The sequence below is a fragment of the Desmodus rotundus genome, chromosome 7 (assembly GCF_022682495.2).
Source record: "Desmodus rotundus isolate HL8 chromosome 7, HLdesRot8A.1, whole genome shotgun sequence".
Lineage (NCBI taxonomy): Eukaryota > Metazoa > Chordata > Mammalia > Chiroptera > Phyllostomidae > Desmodus > Desmodus rotundus.
This window is the reverse complement of record NC_071393.1, coordinates 39,436,852-39,452,114: the sequence shown is the minus strand read 5'-3', so window position 1 is coordinate 39,452,114 and position 15,263 is coordinate 39,436,852. Positions and strand designations below refer to the sequence as shown.

General features: G+C 42.5%; 1 pseudogene; it reads left to right on the top strand.

Moving 5' to 3' along the window:
* The first annotated feature begins 6,789 nt into the window (after positions 1 to 6,789).
* LOC112301627 (6-phosphogluconate dehydrogenase, decarboxylating pseudogene) lies at positions 6,790 to 8,223 on the top strand (annotated as a pseudogene).
* The last annotated feature ends 7,040 nt before the right edge of the window (positions 8,224 to 15,263 follow it).

Here is a 15,263-nt window from a genome sequence, read left to right as displayed (position 1 = left end):
GCAACAAGAAAAATAAAGTACTAGGAATAAATTTAAACAAGGAGGTAAAAGATCTATACTTGGGAAACTATAGAATACTGAAGAAAGAAATTAAGAAAGATACAAATAAATGGAAGTATATACTGTGTTCATGATTTCAAGGAATTAACATCATTAATGTCCATACTACCCAAAGCAATCTATAGATTCAATTCAATTCCTATTAAATTACCAATGGCATATTTCAAAGATCTAGAAGAAATATTCCAAAAATTTATATGGAACCCCAAAAGACTCTGAATAGCCTTAGCAATCTTGAGAAAGATGAAGAAAATAGGAGGGGTCACAATACTTGATATCAAACTACACTACAAGGCCATTGTAATAAAAACAGTCTGGTACTGACATAAGAACAGACACATAGATTGATGGAACACAATACAGAGCCCAGAAATAAACCCATGTCTCTGTGGTCAAAGGGGGCAGGAGTATATAATGGAGTAAAAATAACCTCTTCAATGAATGGTGCTGGGAGAACTGGACTGGTACATGCACAAAAATGAAACTAGACCACCAACTTACATCATACACCAGAATAAACTCAACATGGATAAAAGATTTAAATGTAAGTCATGACAACATAAAAGTCATAGAGGAAAATATAGACAGTAAAATTTCAGATATCCACATAGCAATATTTTTGCTGATATATCTCCCAGGGCAAGGGAAATAAGGGAAAAAATGAGCAAATGGAACTACATCAAATTAAAAAGCTTCTTCATGGCTAAAGAAACCATCAACAAAATGAAAAGGGAACCAACTATATGGGAAAACATATTTGCCAATGATATAAATGATCAGACAAGGGTTTGATCTCCAAAATATATAAAGAACCCATCAGTATTAGGAAGGCAAACAATCTAATTAAAAAAAGAGTAAAGGACCTAAATAGACATGTCTCCAAGGAGAACATACAGAGGGCCCATAGATATATGAAAAGATGCTCAACATCACTAGCCATCAGAGAGATGCAAATTACAATCACAATGAGATATCATCTTACAGAGGTCAGAATGGCCATTGTTAATAAATAGACAAACAACAAGTGCTGGTGAGGATGTAGAGAATAGGGAACCTTAGTACAATGTTGGGGGGAATGCAGACTGGTACAGCCACTGTGGAAAACAGTATGGAATTTCTTCAGAAAACTAAAAATCAAACTGCCTTTTGACACAGCAATTCCACTGCTAAGATTATAGCCTAAGAATCCTGAAACACCAATTCAAGAGAACTTGTGCACCCCAATGTTCATAGCAGCACAAATTATAACAGTCAAGTACTAGAAAGAGTCTAAGGGCCCATCAGTAAATGAGTGGGTCAAAAAACTGTGGTACATTTACACAATGAAATACTACATAGCAGAAAGAAGGAGCTCCTACCTTTTGTGACAGCATGGATGGAATTGGACAATATTATGCTAAGTGAAATAAACCAGTTGGTAAAAGACATATGCCAGATGATCTCACCTATAAGAGGAAGCCAATGATCAAAATAAACTAACAAGCAAAATAGAACCAGAAGCATGGAAACATGGAATAGATTGACAATGACCAGAGGGGATAATGGGAAGAAGGGGAAGGGACTAGTCAAAGAACACGATGAATGACCCATGGACATGGACAACAGTGTGGGGATTGACTGTGGGATCAGGGGGTGGGCTGGACAGAGCAGGGCAAAAGGGGAAAATTGGGACAACTCTAACAGAATAACAGGAAAAAAATTTTTAAAAACTCGAGATTAGGAGCAGGCTATGGGGTAAGACCTCATTGTCCAAGCAGACTGCTGGACAACTCCTGTCGATGCTTCTTTACCACCCTTCACTGACTTAGAAGGTAGTTCTTATGGGCACAACCCTTCTGCATCCGCCCAGGTCTTGGGTTGGCAGGCAGAGCCAGGATTTTGGCTCTACTTTTACCATTTTGTTGCTTGATCTTGGCCCAGACGTTTCTTCCCTTTGAGTCCCAGTGTACCCAACCTTAAGAAGAAGTCAGTGTTTGGCACCGTCCTAACAATTTGTAGAAATGTCTCAGGTGCCTTCAAGTGGCGGCACACTTGAATCCAAGCATGTGGTGGGTGGGGTGTGGAGCAAGGTGGGATTCAGGGATTTTTACCCCTAATCTCCTGGAGGCAGCTGTGCTTATATCCATTCTAACAACTGAGGTTTCGCAAGGGCTTTTAATCAAAGAAAGATTTCCTGTGTGGCTCAGTGGTGGGAGTGTTGTCCCCGTAACTGAAAGGTTGAGAGTTCGATTCCCGGTCAGGTCAGGGCACATACCTAGGTTGCAGTTTCATCCCCGGTCCAGGTGGAGGCATATGCCACCCCTGGTCTGGATAGGTACAATCCCCGGTTCCCTCGTGAATCCCGGGTCTGCTTCTCTCCTCTCAATGTTTCTCTCTCTCTCTCTTTGCAAATAAAAATGTCCTTGGGTGAGAATTTTTTAAAAAGTCCTTGAAAATCTCAGGTGTAACTGACATCTGGCGTCCGAGACATCTGGAGCTGAAGGCTCTGGGTAAATACCAGCCTTCATGGCTACAGTGATGGGGGCTGTTTCACACGGCTTCAGTGGCTGCGCCTTCCACATGGCCACCCTTAGCAAACTGAGATATCCATCACAAGGCACCTGCGGCAGCTGGATGGGTGGGCGAGGCCCCAGTGTGAAGGCTGTTTTGGGGAATTTCTGAATATTGGTAAGTGTGAATCAGGCCCCAAGTTTTCCATTTCCTCTGCCCAGTGCCCTCCTTCAGAAGTGTGTTTCAGCAAAATGCAGTTGTAAAAGTTCCACAGTCCAAAGAGAAGGCTGGGCCCAGGTGTGTACCCACCATTTCCACTGTGGGCAGTACGTGGGGGGTGGAAAGCCCTTCCTACCTGCAGCCCTTCCCAGGAGCGAGTCTCTGGTCAGCCTGTGTGCTCCATGGCCCCTGAGTGTCTCTGCTTATCCCAAGTGTTTGCGGTTTGGAGAGCAGCCAAACTGTGACACAGGCAGCACCAGCGTGAACTTGGGCTCCCCTGGTCACATTGTGGCTCTGGCCCCTGCTCATACTGACAGCCTGGACCTCCATGGACTTCCTTTGACCTTATACTATGATTAAACCACAGTAAGTTATATATGCCATACTTTAGAGTTTGCCAAACTCTGTCTTAGCCCTGATCTCATTTCATCTCATGCAACACTGAGAGGTAAGGTAGGGACCACTATAATGTTATGTGAGAGGCATGCGTGGGACCTAACTCAGGTGTTTGGGTTCTAAATCCAGTGTTTTGTTGTTCACTCCAACACCTCCCAACCTCAGGCTGTCCTCAGCCTTAATGATTTCCCATCGTTATAAAAGGGTTCATTACTAAAGACATTTCCTTGGCACTTCGTGCCCTGCCTGAGTTATTAAAACAACTTAATGATTTGTTACTACCACTATTCATTTATTCCTTCAATCTCTGAGTCACTCTTTGTTTACACACTTGTCCCATTTATTCAGTTGCTCACTCCATTCATTTAACCATCATTCATTTATTTATTTATTCATTCAAGTCCTTGTTGAGTGTTTACTATGTGTTCAGCTGATGTTGGCCACTTTAGGGAATAAAAAGATGCTCAGTTGTGATTCCTGACTTTGAGAAGCTTATACTTTAACTGAGAAATGATGGGAAAGGGTGTAATACATAATTTCCCAATCACAAAGGATCCATTTTTATTTGTTTTACCACTAAACATTAACAGATATACTTGCTTATGTAAGTCATTTACCTTCCTGAAGTCACAAGAAAGTTCTGGTTGGGTAGATGCAGGGCTAGGTGAGTTTCCTATAGTGCTGACATTCTGTGTTTTTATAGTTTAGAGATAGGAACTTTCTGATAGCTGGGGTGGTCAAGGAAGTCTTCTTGAAAGCAGTGGCATTTGGACTCAGCTTGGGAGATCGGGGAGGATTTGTGAAGGTAAAGATGAGATGAGATCATAGGCCAAGGATGGGAGGAGAAGAACAAAAGAAGGCTTCTGCATGTACATGGGGATCTGAGAAGGTAGTCAGGTTAGGTAGTGTGGGGGGCAGCGAGGGCATGGGGGAGAGGGGGAGAGGCAAAAACATGAGCAGGGCATGGGGGAGGGGCCAAGTAGGGTGGGGAGGGAGGGAGGGAGAGGTTCCTGTGCAGGAGACTGTGTCAGAGCCTGCCTCCAGCCCTTCTGCCCTTGACTGTCTGGCTTTGTGTATGGTAAACCTGAAGTGTGAGGGGCAGCAACTCTTAGCAACTTTCCCTTCAGCTTTGATGAGAAATGTGGGCTCTTCTTAGGGTGGGTATAAAATGGCCTTTGCCTCTTCAGCTTTGGGCAATCCAAACATTATCAAATATTTTTTTCTCTTTGTCCTTTTAATTGGTCTTGAGAGAGCGAGAGAGAGAGAGCGCGCATTAATGTGAGTAGAAAAAAGAGAAAGGGATAGAGAAAAGAGAGAGTAAGGAGCAGGGAGGAAAGAGGAGAAAATGTTGAAGGAAGATAAGAAGTTGAAAAAGAAGGAAGACAAGAGATTGGGTAGAGAAGTGATGAAGTTAAAGGGAGCCTGTAAGAGGGAAGCATGATAGGAAGGAGGGGGAGAGGAGAGAGGAGATAGGGGAACAAGCAAAGGTGAGGGAGAGGGGAGGACAAGGAAGAGAGAGGAGGGAAAAAAGGACAAGAAAAGGAGGGGAAGCAGAAGCATAAGGAGAATGAAAAGGCCAATGACACCTGCTTAATCTAGAGCTTCCCTAGAGCTTTGGTGATTTCTTGCCAAAAATACTTGGGATAACTGTCTGGATTCCTCAGAACCAAAATGCTGTGGAAGGACCAACTGCCTTTCTGGATGGCTGTTTCTGCTTCTGCAGAGAGACAAGGAGGCTGCAGCCAGGGGTCCTCTCCTTCCTTTGGCCCCCAGTCCACTCTGCGTGGCCATGAGCACGGTCCCCAGGTGGGTCTGAACTGTTCGTGTGCTTAGTCTGTAACAGGCAGAGTCCTAGCTGGTGACTGCAGCAGTTGTCACAGATAAGTCCCTCTCACCTCCCCACTGAAATGACCATGAAGATACCATTCTTGAGGGAAAAACACCCAACACACACACACAGAACTCAAGAAACTTGGGATAGAAGATATTTCCCTAGCCTGGTAACGAAAACCTGTCGTAAAATAGAAGTAAGACAAAGATATCCTCTGTCAACAATATCCTTTAAAACACTTTCCTGGAACTTCTAGCCAAGGAAAATTTCATAAACTAGAGGGGAAATGCAATTAACTACCGAAAATAAGAGAAAAATTATTATTGCCTTTGTCATGTAGTCAATGGAGAAACTCTTAGAATTTATAACAGAGCTTGCTATAGTGGCCGAAAGGGATGGTTGCCCTAATAATCTCAGAGTCCCATGTGGCTCAGTCTCAGCACAGAGTTATACTGAGAGAAAACCTAACTTTGACTCTAGAAATCTTGAAGAATCACGTGGATCTGTACTGTAGGTGTTCTTAAGAAGGCTTATCATACCCAGAGGTTTTACACATGAAAGTTGTCCAGAAATTCTCTCAAGACATTCTTCCCTTTTCCCAAAGCTACACACTCACGGGAGCAGGCACAACTTCGTTCAGATGGTTCGTTCATCCCCACCATAGCCTCTTCCCCTCCAGTCTGTCCATCCCCTGTGGACCCCACGGCCTGTGTCTGACACTTGAGGATGGCTGGAAGACCAGGCCTCCTTGTACCTTCTGCTGGTCCCCCGAAGCCTGGAGCATAGCCCTTCCTTTGTGCTCAGCGATCTTCTTGTGAATGACTGAGGACATCACTAGTGAGTATATGCTCCTCCCTGATACACAGATACATATACAAAAATCAGTCGATATCTTTTATACCCAAATAACCAGTTTGAAGATAAAAGCAAAAAAGGTCACGATCTACCTTGTGAATGATTCTCAGGGAGAATTGTGTGGGACTTCCGTGAAGAAAGCCACGAAACTGTATTAGTTCTGTGCGAGGGAAGATTTGAATAAGTGGAGAGATAGAATATGGTTTTGGGAAAAAGGAATGATGAAAGAACATTAGTTTTTCCTCAATTAATATGTAGCTCAAGCAGAAATATAATCAAAATCTCAATGGAAACTTTTAGTAGTTTGACAAGACAATTCTAAAATGAAACTGAAAAATAACAAGCTAATAATAGCTTAGAAGTATGTGACAAAACAAGAAGATATGATTTGCTTTAATTGTATTAAAATGTCTTCTAAAGCTACAGTGGCTGGTTAGCATAGTACTGGCTCAAATCCCCGCCAGCACCAATAGCCCATAGCCGATTCCCATGAAACCGCCCTTACTCTGGGGCAAGAGCAAAGGCGATAAAAAATGCACTGCAAATCAATGGAAAATGAGTTGGATTAACAACTGATGTGGCAAAAAATTGACTACTTGGGAGAACCATTTGAGGTGTTTGCATTTTCCTCAAGTAAATTTCAGATAAATCAAAGCATTAAACATAAGAAACCTCATAGTAATATAAGAAAACATAAGTGAATATTTAAGTTACATTAGAGTGGGTAACACCTATGTAAGCTATAAAGCAACTGAAGAAATCATGAAGGAAACTGTTTCCATCAAATTTCCAAATGAATGTTTAAAAATAACTAGAAAAATAAAACAGCAAATGACAAATGGAGAAAAACATTTTCGATAGGTATGGCAAAAGGTTAGTAATTTCTGCCTCTCTTCACTCCTGCCGGGTACCCCACCAATGCTGCCGTCACTGCCGCCATGGCCCAACCTGATGCTGCACTGATTGGACTGGCTGTCACAGGCCAGAACTTAATTTTGAACTTGAAAGACCATGGTCTGTGCTTTTAAAAGGACAGTCTCCAAAGTTGATTATTTCTTGGCCAGTGGGGCAAAGGGAACTAAAGTGGTTGGTGCTCACTCCTTGGAGGATATGGTCTCCAAGCTCAAGAAGCCTCAGCAGATATTAATTCTTGTGAAGGCTGGTCTAGCTATTGATGATTTCATTGAAAAATTGGCACCATGGTTGGACACTGGTGATGTCCTCACTGATGGAAGAAATTCGGGTACAGGGATACAATGTCAAGACCTCAAAGCCAAGGGAATCTTGTTTGTGGGGAGTGCCATTGGTGGTGGAGAGGAAGGGGCCCGGTACAGCCTTCACTTATGCCCGGAGCGCACAAAGGAGCCTGGCCCCATATCGAGACGATATTTCGTGGCATCGCTGCAAAAGTAGAAACCTGAGGGCCCTGCTGTGACTGGGTGGGACAGGAGGGAGCAGGACACTTTGTGAAGACGATGCACAGTGGGGTTGAGTATGGGGACATGCAGCTGCTCTGTGAGGCTTACCACCTGATGAAGGACGTCCTGGGCATGGAGCACGAGATGGCACAGGCATTTGACGACTGGAATAAGACAGAGCCAGCCTCATTCCTGATTGAAATCACAGCCAATATCCTCAAGTTCCAAGGCAGCGATGGCACTCCTTTGCTGCCAAAGATCAGGGACAGCATGGGGCAGAAGGGCACAGGGAAGCAGACTGCCATCTCAGCCCTGGAGTCCCGCATGCCTGTCACCCTCATCGGAGAAGCCGTCTTTGCCTGATTCTTGTCATCTCTGAAGGACGAGAGGGTTCAAGCTAGCAAAAAGTGGAAAGGGCCTCAAAAGATCCAGTTTAAAGGCAATAAGAAACCATTCCTGGAGAACATTCGAAAGGCCCTCTATGCATCCAAGATCATCTCTTATGCTCAAGGCTTTATGCTCCTAACACAGACAGCCACTGGATTTGGCTGGGCCCGCCACTATGGTGGCATTGCCTTGATATGAAGGGGTGGGGGCTGCATCATCAGAAGTACATTCCTAGGAAAGATAAAAGATGCATTTGATGGAAACCCAGAACTTCAGAACCTACTGCTAGATGACTTTTTTAAGTCAGCTGTCAAAGACTGCCAGGACTCCTGGCAGTGGGTGGTCAGCACGGGGGTCCAGGTGGGTATCCCCATGCCCTGTTTCGCCCCTGTTCTTTCCTTCTATGATGGCTGCAGACACTTCATGCTGCCAGCCAACCCGATCCAGGCTCAGCGGGATTACTTTGGGGCTCACACCTGTGAACTCTTAGCCAAACCAAGAAAGTTTATCCACACTAACTGGACAGGCCATGGGGGCAGTGAGTCATCATCTTCACGCAACGCCTAATTAGACTTGGGTGACCACCGTGATTCCATAGACAGGGACATTCCATTTGCCACACAACACTGCCGACGTGTCTTTTTGCCCTACTTTCTGCTCAGATCTTTTAAAATAGTGTCATAAGAGACTTCTGAAAAGTCACCGCAAACTCACTTGGGAAGCAGTTCTGTGACACTGTTGTGCCCCCCTGCCCTTGCCTCCTGGGACTGATGAGGGATTGTCACATGCTCCGTAGGAAAAACCAGCTCCTTGAAGCAGTCACCGTCCGCATGTCCTGTGGATCAGAGAGACCCCTCGAGTTTGCCTTGATAGATCGCAGAGAAGGGAAGGAATCTTGTGGAATCTGCTTAGACTGGATCCTTTATATCATGCAGCTGAATTTCCTTTCCTCTACTTAGTAAAAGTTACATTATATATTTTTAAAAAGTCTTAAAAAAGACTAACATCGCAGTAGAAAAATTGGCAAAGAGCATTCACAAAATCAGACATATAAATGGCTACCATATGACAAAAATGTTTAATTTTACTGTTAGCCAAAGTAATGCAAAATAGAATACGAGCCCAATTTTACCTGTTTGATTGTTAAGGTCAATAATGATGACAATGATGATGATGATGATGATGATGATGAAATTTACATTAGTGAGCATGGGATGACATTGGGACATATACTGGCACAATGTGTCTAGAAAAACTTTAATTTTTAATATTTTTGACTCAATAGTTCTAGGAACAGAATGTCCACCTCAACATGATTTATCAGACCTAAATATTGAAAATAATTGAGATATGAAATAACCGGGGATTGATAAAAAGAGTATATTTATAGAATGTATTGGAGAATACGTTTCAAAAAGCATACATCAAAGAATAATAACATGGGAATACGCTTATAATGAAATGTTAAACATGAAAAAATCATCAACGCCCTCTGTGTGTGTGTGACGAATCTCAATTATCTACTCTTTGGTAGGTATTATGGAGAGGCAGAATTAACACAATCGTTACTCCACTTGGTGCCCTCCATCCTCCCAGCTGTAAGAGGGGATCATAATGCTTGACTCTTGGGCTGCATGAGGCTGAATGAACTATCCATGTGAACATGATGGAAGTTGTCGTTGTTAATCCACCTGTGCTCTCTCTCCCAGGAGGCTGGATTTTCCTAAGCACAGGAAACAGGTGGCTCCTTTAACTGTCATAGGAGGAACTGCACTGCTGTTCATTACGATCTAAAGGCAGACTGTTTATTTCCAGCTCTGACTCAACCTCATGCTCCTGCAGGACCTTAGACAAGTCCCCATCCACCCCTGGGCTTCAGCCTCTTGGATAAGATAGGATACGCTGTGGTACCTTTGAGAGCTGTCACGATGAGACTGTCTTTGAAACTTACAGTTCAGTCATCTCATGGTCCGTCTGGGTTGGACCTGGGCTCACAGGGGCCTCGGGCAGGGCTGTTGACTATAGACAGATGGACTGATGGATCAAAAGACTCAATAATTATGTTGGCACATGACGGCAGTTGTTTTTTTTTAATCTGTTTCATTCACTTCTATGTCCTCAGTGCCTAGAACAGGGTCTGGCACCTATTGGGTACTCAATACCTATTGAAGAAATAGAGAATAGAGATAGATTGACGGGAATCCTGAAAGACAGGCTGGTAGCTGACTTTACTTGAGTGTCTTCAGGACCATCCTCAAGGGACTTGGAGCCATCAGGGAGGGAAGGGGAGAGGTGAAGGTAAAGGTGGTACAGGAGGCTGTAGCCTCCTGGGCCTCTGCTGAGAGCCTGGTGGAGGCTGGGGCTTGGAGCTCCTGCTGTGTGCACACTGAACAGGTTAGGTTTTGGTCTCAGGACCTGGAGCCTGGCCTTGTTTACTGGCATGTATCATTTGAGCCTCACTTTATTCCTGGGAGGCTAGTAGTATTATCCCTACTTTATGCACAAGACAATGGTCTCAAGGAGAGAAAAGTTTGTCTCAAGGTCATATAGCTTTTAAGTGGAGGAATCAGGATTTGAGCCCACATGTATGTGATTCCCAAGCCCTTGACCTTGAAGCTATCCCCTACAACTGTTTCTCTCCCTAAACTTCTTTTTCAGTAGCAAGGAAAGAGGCCACATTTGCTGCATGTGCATCTTGGCAGGGGTCCCGGCTCTGGCCCTAAATCATCTCCCAGATATGAGTGTTGTGCAGGGGATGGGCCATCGGCTGGTGATGGATCCCCTCTGTCCATCACGTCACCTGGCACTCTGACATGCGTTGCAGGAGTGTAATCAGAATGATGGCGTCCTGATCTATGGGACATTCATCTTCCCAGGGCTGGTACCTTGACATATTACCTTAGCTTGTTGTCAGTAGGATGGCCCCTTAATGTATTTCTGTAATATATCACCCCCTGAAGGTGGCCGAGGAGGCCTACTGATGCCACTTGGCTAGAGCCTTTCCAATGAGTCTCCCTGGGTTTTTGGTCTCTTATAAATCCATATGTGCTGTGAGATTGTGTGAGTATAGAGACAGAGAGCATAACAGAGGCAGGTAGAACAGAGAGACAGAGAAATTGACAGAGGGTGAGAAAAGAGAAGCAGAAAGAAAGACAAAAAGGAAATGAAAGCGATGGGAAGAAAGAAAGAGAGGAAAGGAAATAATGAGATAAGAGGAAGGAAAAGAAATGAGGATAAGGGGAGAAGATAAAGGCAGCAGAGAGGAAAGAGTGGAACAGAGGAGAGAGTTCAGGGGAGGTGGAAAGAAACGGGCAGGGTAGTGGCTGAGGTAGGGGTAGAAAGGCACAGAGGAGCAGGAGAGAGTCAGGAAGCAACGTAGGTGTGTCAGCTTTGGAGTTGAGCACAGATGTGCGAGGAACCTTTTTATTTGGCTTCAGTGGGGATCTTGTTCTCCTGGAGGCTGGAGGGGTTGTGGCAGGAGGTGTGTTTGCTAGAAGAACCTAGGTTCCAGCCCTGGAAACTTCCCTTTCTTCCTCCACAGACAGCAAGGGTGGCCTCCAGGTCTGCCAGGACCTTTCTTATTCTGCCCACTGCTCCAGCAGTCACCTTGGTGGGAAGGATCCCCAAAGCTGCTCTTGGCCCCCAGCACCCCATGTCCACCTACTTCCTGGACAGCTTTACTCAGATAGCCCAACAGCACCACAAGCTCAGAGGACCCAAACTGTGGTCATCTGTGTACCCCTGGTTTTTCTTCTGGCTTTCTGGCTGCAAGGAAAGGTCCTGCCAGCCTCCAGTGCCTCAGATTTCATGGTCATCTTGTATTAACACTGTCTCCAGTGACCCCCATGCAGTTCTGTCAGTTTTCCTCTTTTTTCTGTTGCCTTGATTGTAGCCCGTATATGTGGACTCAGGACAGCCATCAGTGAAATAATTCCTGAGAATATACTCTGTGCCAGACACTGAGCTAGGGTGACAACGTCTACTAGGCGCCAGGTCTCGCCCCTCATCAATCCAGTCTGAACACAGCCATCCAAATGACCTTCCTACAGCACACTTTTGTCCTGCTACTTTTCAATGCCCCCAATTTCAAGGACAGACCCCTCACTGCTCATTGGATGTCTATGCTCCACCCTTAGGAACTGTAAAGAGCTGAGTGGGAGCATGATTTAAGTCCAGTCTGGGAGCCTGTGGCCCATGTTGTCCAGAGCTCCTCGGCTTAGCTATAGTGCAGAGCTGTAGGGAACAGGGAGCATGACGAGTGGAATTCTAATATAAGGTGGGGCCCCACATTGCTCAGTCTCCCCATGATATTACATGCAAAGGAAGTAGTCCAGAAAACAAAAATAAAGGTAATTCCAATTTATATTGCATCTTTTACAAGGCAGTAAAGGAGATCTACTTTATTACCCTTCTTAAAAATCCCATAGCCTCTCCCCAAGTAAAAGTATGCTTCTCAGTGTCCCACCAACACTCTTTCTAACACCGGGCTTTTCTGTGTCTCTCTCTTTCCAGTCCCTTTAATTTTGTCGAGCAATTTCTACATTTGGGCTTCCCTTCATGCTCTGTTTGCTTCACACATTATCTAGATTCTGTAAAAACGCAGGAGAGTCTGGAAGCTGATTCAGCATGTCTAGGGATGTCCAGTTGCTACAGCACCATTTGTTGAAAAGGAGGATCTTTATTGCGTTGAATTGCTTTTACACCTTTGTCAAAATCAGTTGGGCAGACTTGTGTGGGTTTCTATTTCTGTATCTGTGTCTGCATTCCATGCTCTGTTCTATTGATCTATGATGGGTTTATCCCTCTGCCATTCCATGCTCTTGATTGCAGTGGCTATATAAGTCTGAAATCTGGTAGACTTGTTCCTCCCACTTTATTCTCCTTTTACAAAATTGTTTTAGCTATTTTAGTTCTTTGTCTTTTCTTACAAATTTTAGAATCATCTTGTCTACAAAATATCTTTCTGGATTTTGATAGAAATTGTGTTAAACTATATATCAGTTTGGAAAATGGACACTTTTACTATGTTGAGTCTTCCTATTCACAAATACAGTTATGTTTTGCCATTTATTTAGGTCTTTGATTTCTTTCATCAGCATTGTATAGCTTTAATCATATAATTAGTGTTTAGGTTTTATTAGATTTATACCCTAAGTGTCCTTTTTTTGAGCAATTGTATTGTATTTTTTATTTTGTTGTGCATGTGTTCATTGCCAGTATATAGATTTTTGTATGTTTATCTTGTATCCTGTGATACAAAGTCACCAATTAGTTCTAGTTTACTGTTTGTTGGTTTTGTAGAGTTCTTGAGATTTTCTATGTAGAGAATCATGTTATCTGCACAGAGGGGATTTTTAAAAATTGGTTTTTTGATTTCCTTTTTCTTATCTTATTGCACTAGTTAGAACTTTCAAAACTATCTTGAATAAGTGTGGTGAGTAGATAACCCTCTTATCCATTCCCAGTCTTAGAGGAAAAAAAATTTGACCTTTCATCATTAAGTATAATGTTACCTAAATATCTCTTTTAAAATTTCTTTAAATTATATTTTATTGATTATGCTATTAGAGTTGTCCTGATTTTTACCTCTTTGCCCCCCTCCACCCAGCACCACCTACCCCCTCAGGCAATCCCCCACCACACCATTGTCATGTAAATGGCTCATGCAAATAAATTCTTTGGCTACTCCATTTCCTTTACTGTACTTTATATCCCCATGGCTATTCTGTAACTACCTATTTGTACTTCTTAATTCCCTCACCTCTTCACCCATTCCCCCACTCTCCATCCAATCTGGCAACCATCAAAATGTTCTCCATATCCATGATTCTGTCTCTGTTCTTTTTGTTCACTTAGTTTGTTTTTTAGATTCAATTGTCGATATGTACTTTTTGACATGTTATTGTTCATAATTTTGATCTTCTTCTTTTTGTTAAATAAGTCCCATTAACATTTCACATAATAACGGTTTGGTGATGATACACTCCTTTAGTTTTTCCTTGTCTGGGAAGCTCTTTATCTGCCCTTCGACTCTTAAGTGTTAGCTTTGCTGGGTAGAGCAATCTTGGCTGTAGGTTTCTACTTTTATGTCTTGCCAATTCCTTCCAGCCTGCAAAGCTTCCTTTGAGAAGTCAGTTGAAAGCCTTATGGGAACTCCCTGAGGATCTCCAAGGACAATTCTCTGCTTTCTCTTTCCTGCCCTTCTGTGGGTTACTTGAACACTTTTATAATTCCATTTTAATTTATCTATAGTTTTGAGAATATCTCTTCACATCTCTTTGCATAGCATTTTACTGGCTATTCTAGGCATTGCACTATATGTACATAACTTATCACAAACTACTGGTCTCATCATTTTACTATTCCAAGTAAAGTACAGAAAATTTACCTCCCTTTATGTCTCTTTACTCTCCTCCATTTTAAATTCTCTTAACTGTTTCCCCTCCAGACATTTAAAACCACATCAGACAATGTTGTAATCGTTTCTTCAACCATAAAACATAATTTAGAGAATTCAATAACAGAAGGAAAATCCTTTTTGTTACCCATGTTTATGCTTACCACATTCTTTATTCCTTCCTGATGTTCCAAAGTTCCTTCATTTTGTGTTGTAAACAAATTCTCGAATTTTTCCTGAATCTGTGAATATCGTCATTTTCCTTTCATTTCTGAAGGATATTTCTGCTGGGTTCTGGGTTGGCACTTCTTTTCTTTCAGGACTTGAAAAATATTGGGCCACTTCTGGCCTCCATGGTTTCTGATGAAAACGTTTGTTGTTATTTAAACTGTTTTCTCTATATAGATAGGGTGTCATTTTTCTCTGGCTGCTTTCAAGATTTTTCCTATGTCTTTAGTTTCTAGAAGTCTTGGCATAGATTTCTTTGGCTTTATCCTGTTTGGGATTCACTAAGATTTGGGAAATTTTCAGCCATTGTCTATTATAGTACTTTTAAATCTTGTCATATTTTCCTCCTCTTTTTGGGACTTCAAGGACATGAAGTTATATCTTTTGTTATACTCCCACAGATTTCTGAGACTGTGTTTATTCATTTATTTTTTAGTTTATTTTCAGGTTGAGTAATTTTTATTATTCTATTATTTTATATTTCTATCTTTCAGTTCACTAATTTTTCTCTCTGTCCCTTCCATTCTGCTGTTGCACCCATTCACTGAGTTTTAAATTTTTATTATTGTATTTTTATGTACATTTTTTATGTACATTTTTTCTAAAATGTCCATTTGTTTCTTTTTTATATCTTCCGTTGCTTTGCTGAGTTTTTTTTCTTTTTTCAAGCATGTTTATAATTTCTCATTGAAGCATTTTATCATGGTTGCTTTAAAATCTTTGTCAGATAATTCTCCCATCTTTGTCATCTGAATGGTGTTCTCTATTGTCTTTTTTAAATTTTAAAAATCTAAAAAATTTTTATTTTTATTTTTAATTTAATTTTTAAATTTAAAAAATTTTAACGCTGTGATGCTGTACGTGGGGGAGGGGCCGAGAGGGAGCAAGGGTGCCCGCTCCACTCTCCACCGGATTTCAGTCACTCCCTCCGCTACCCACAATCAAATTGGGCCCCTCTGGTGCTGGTTCCCGAGTGGGTGGG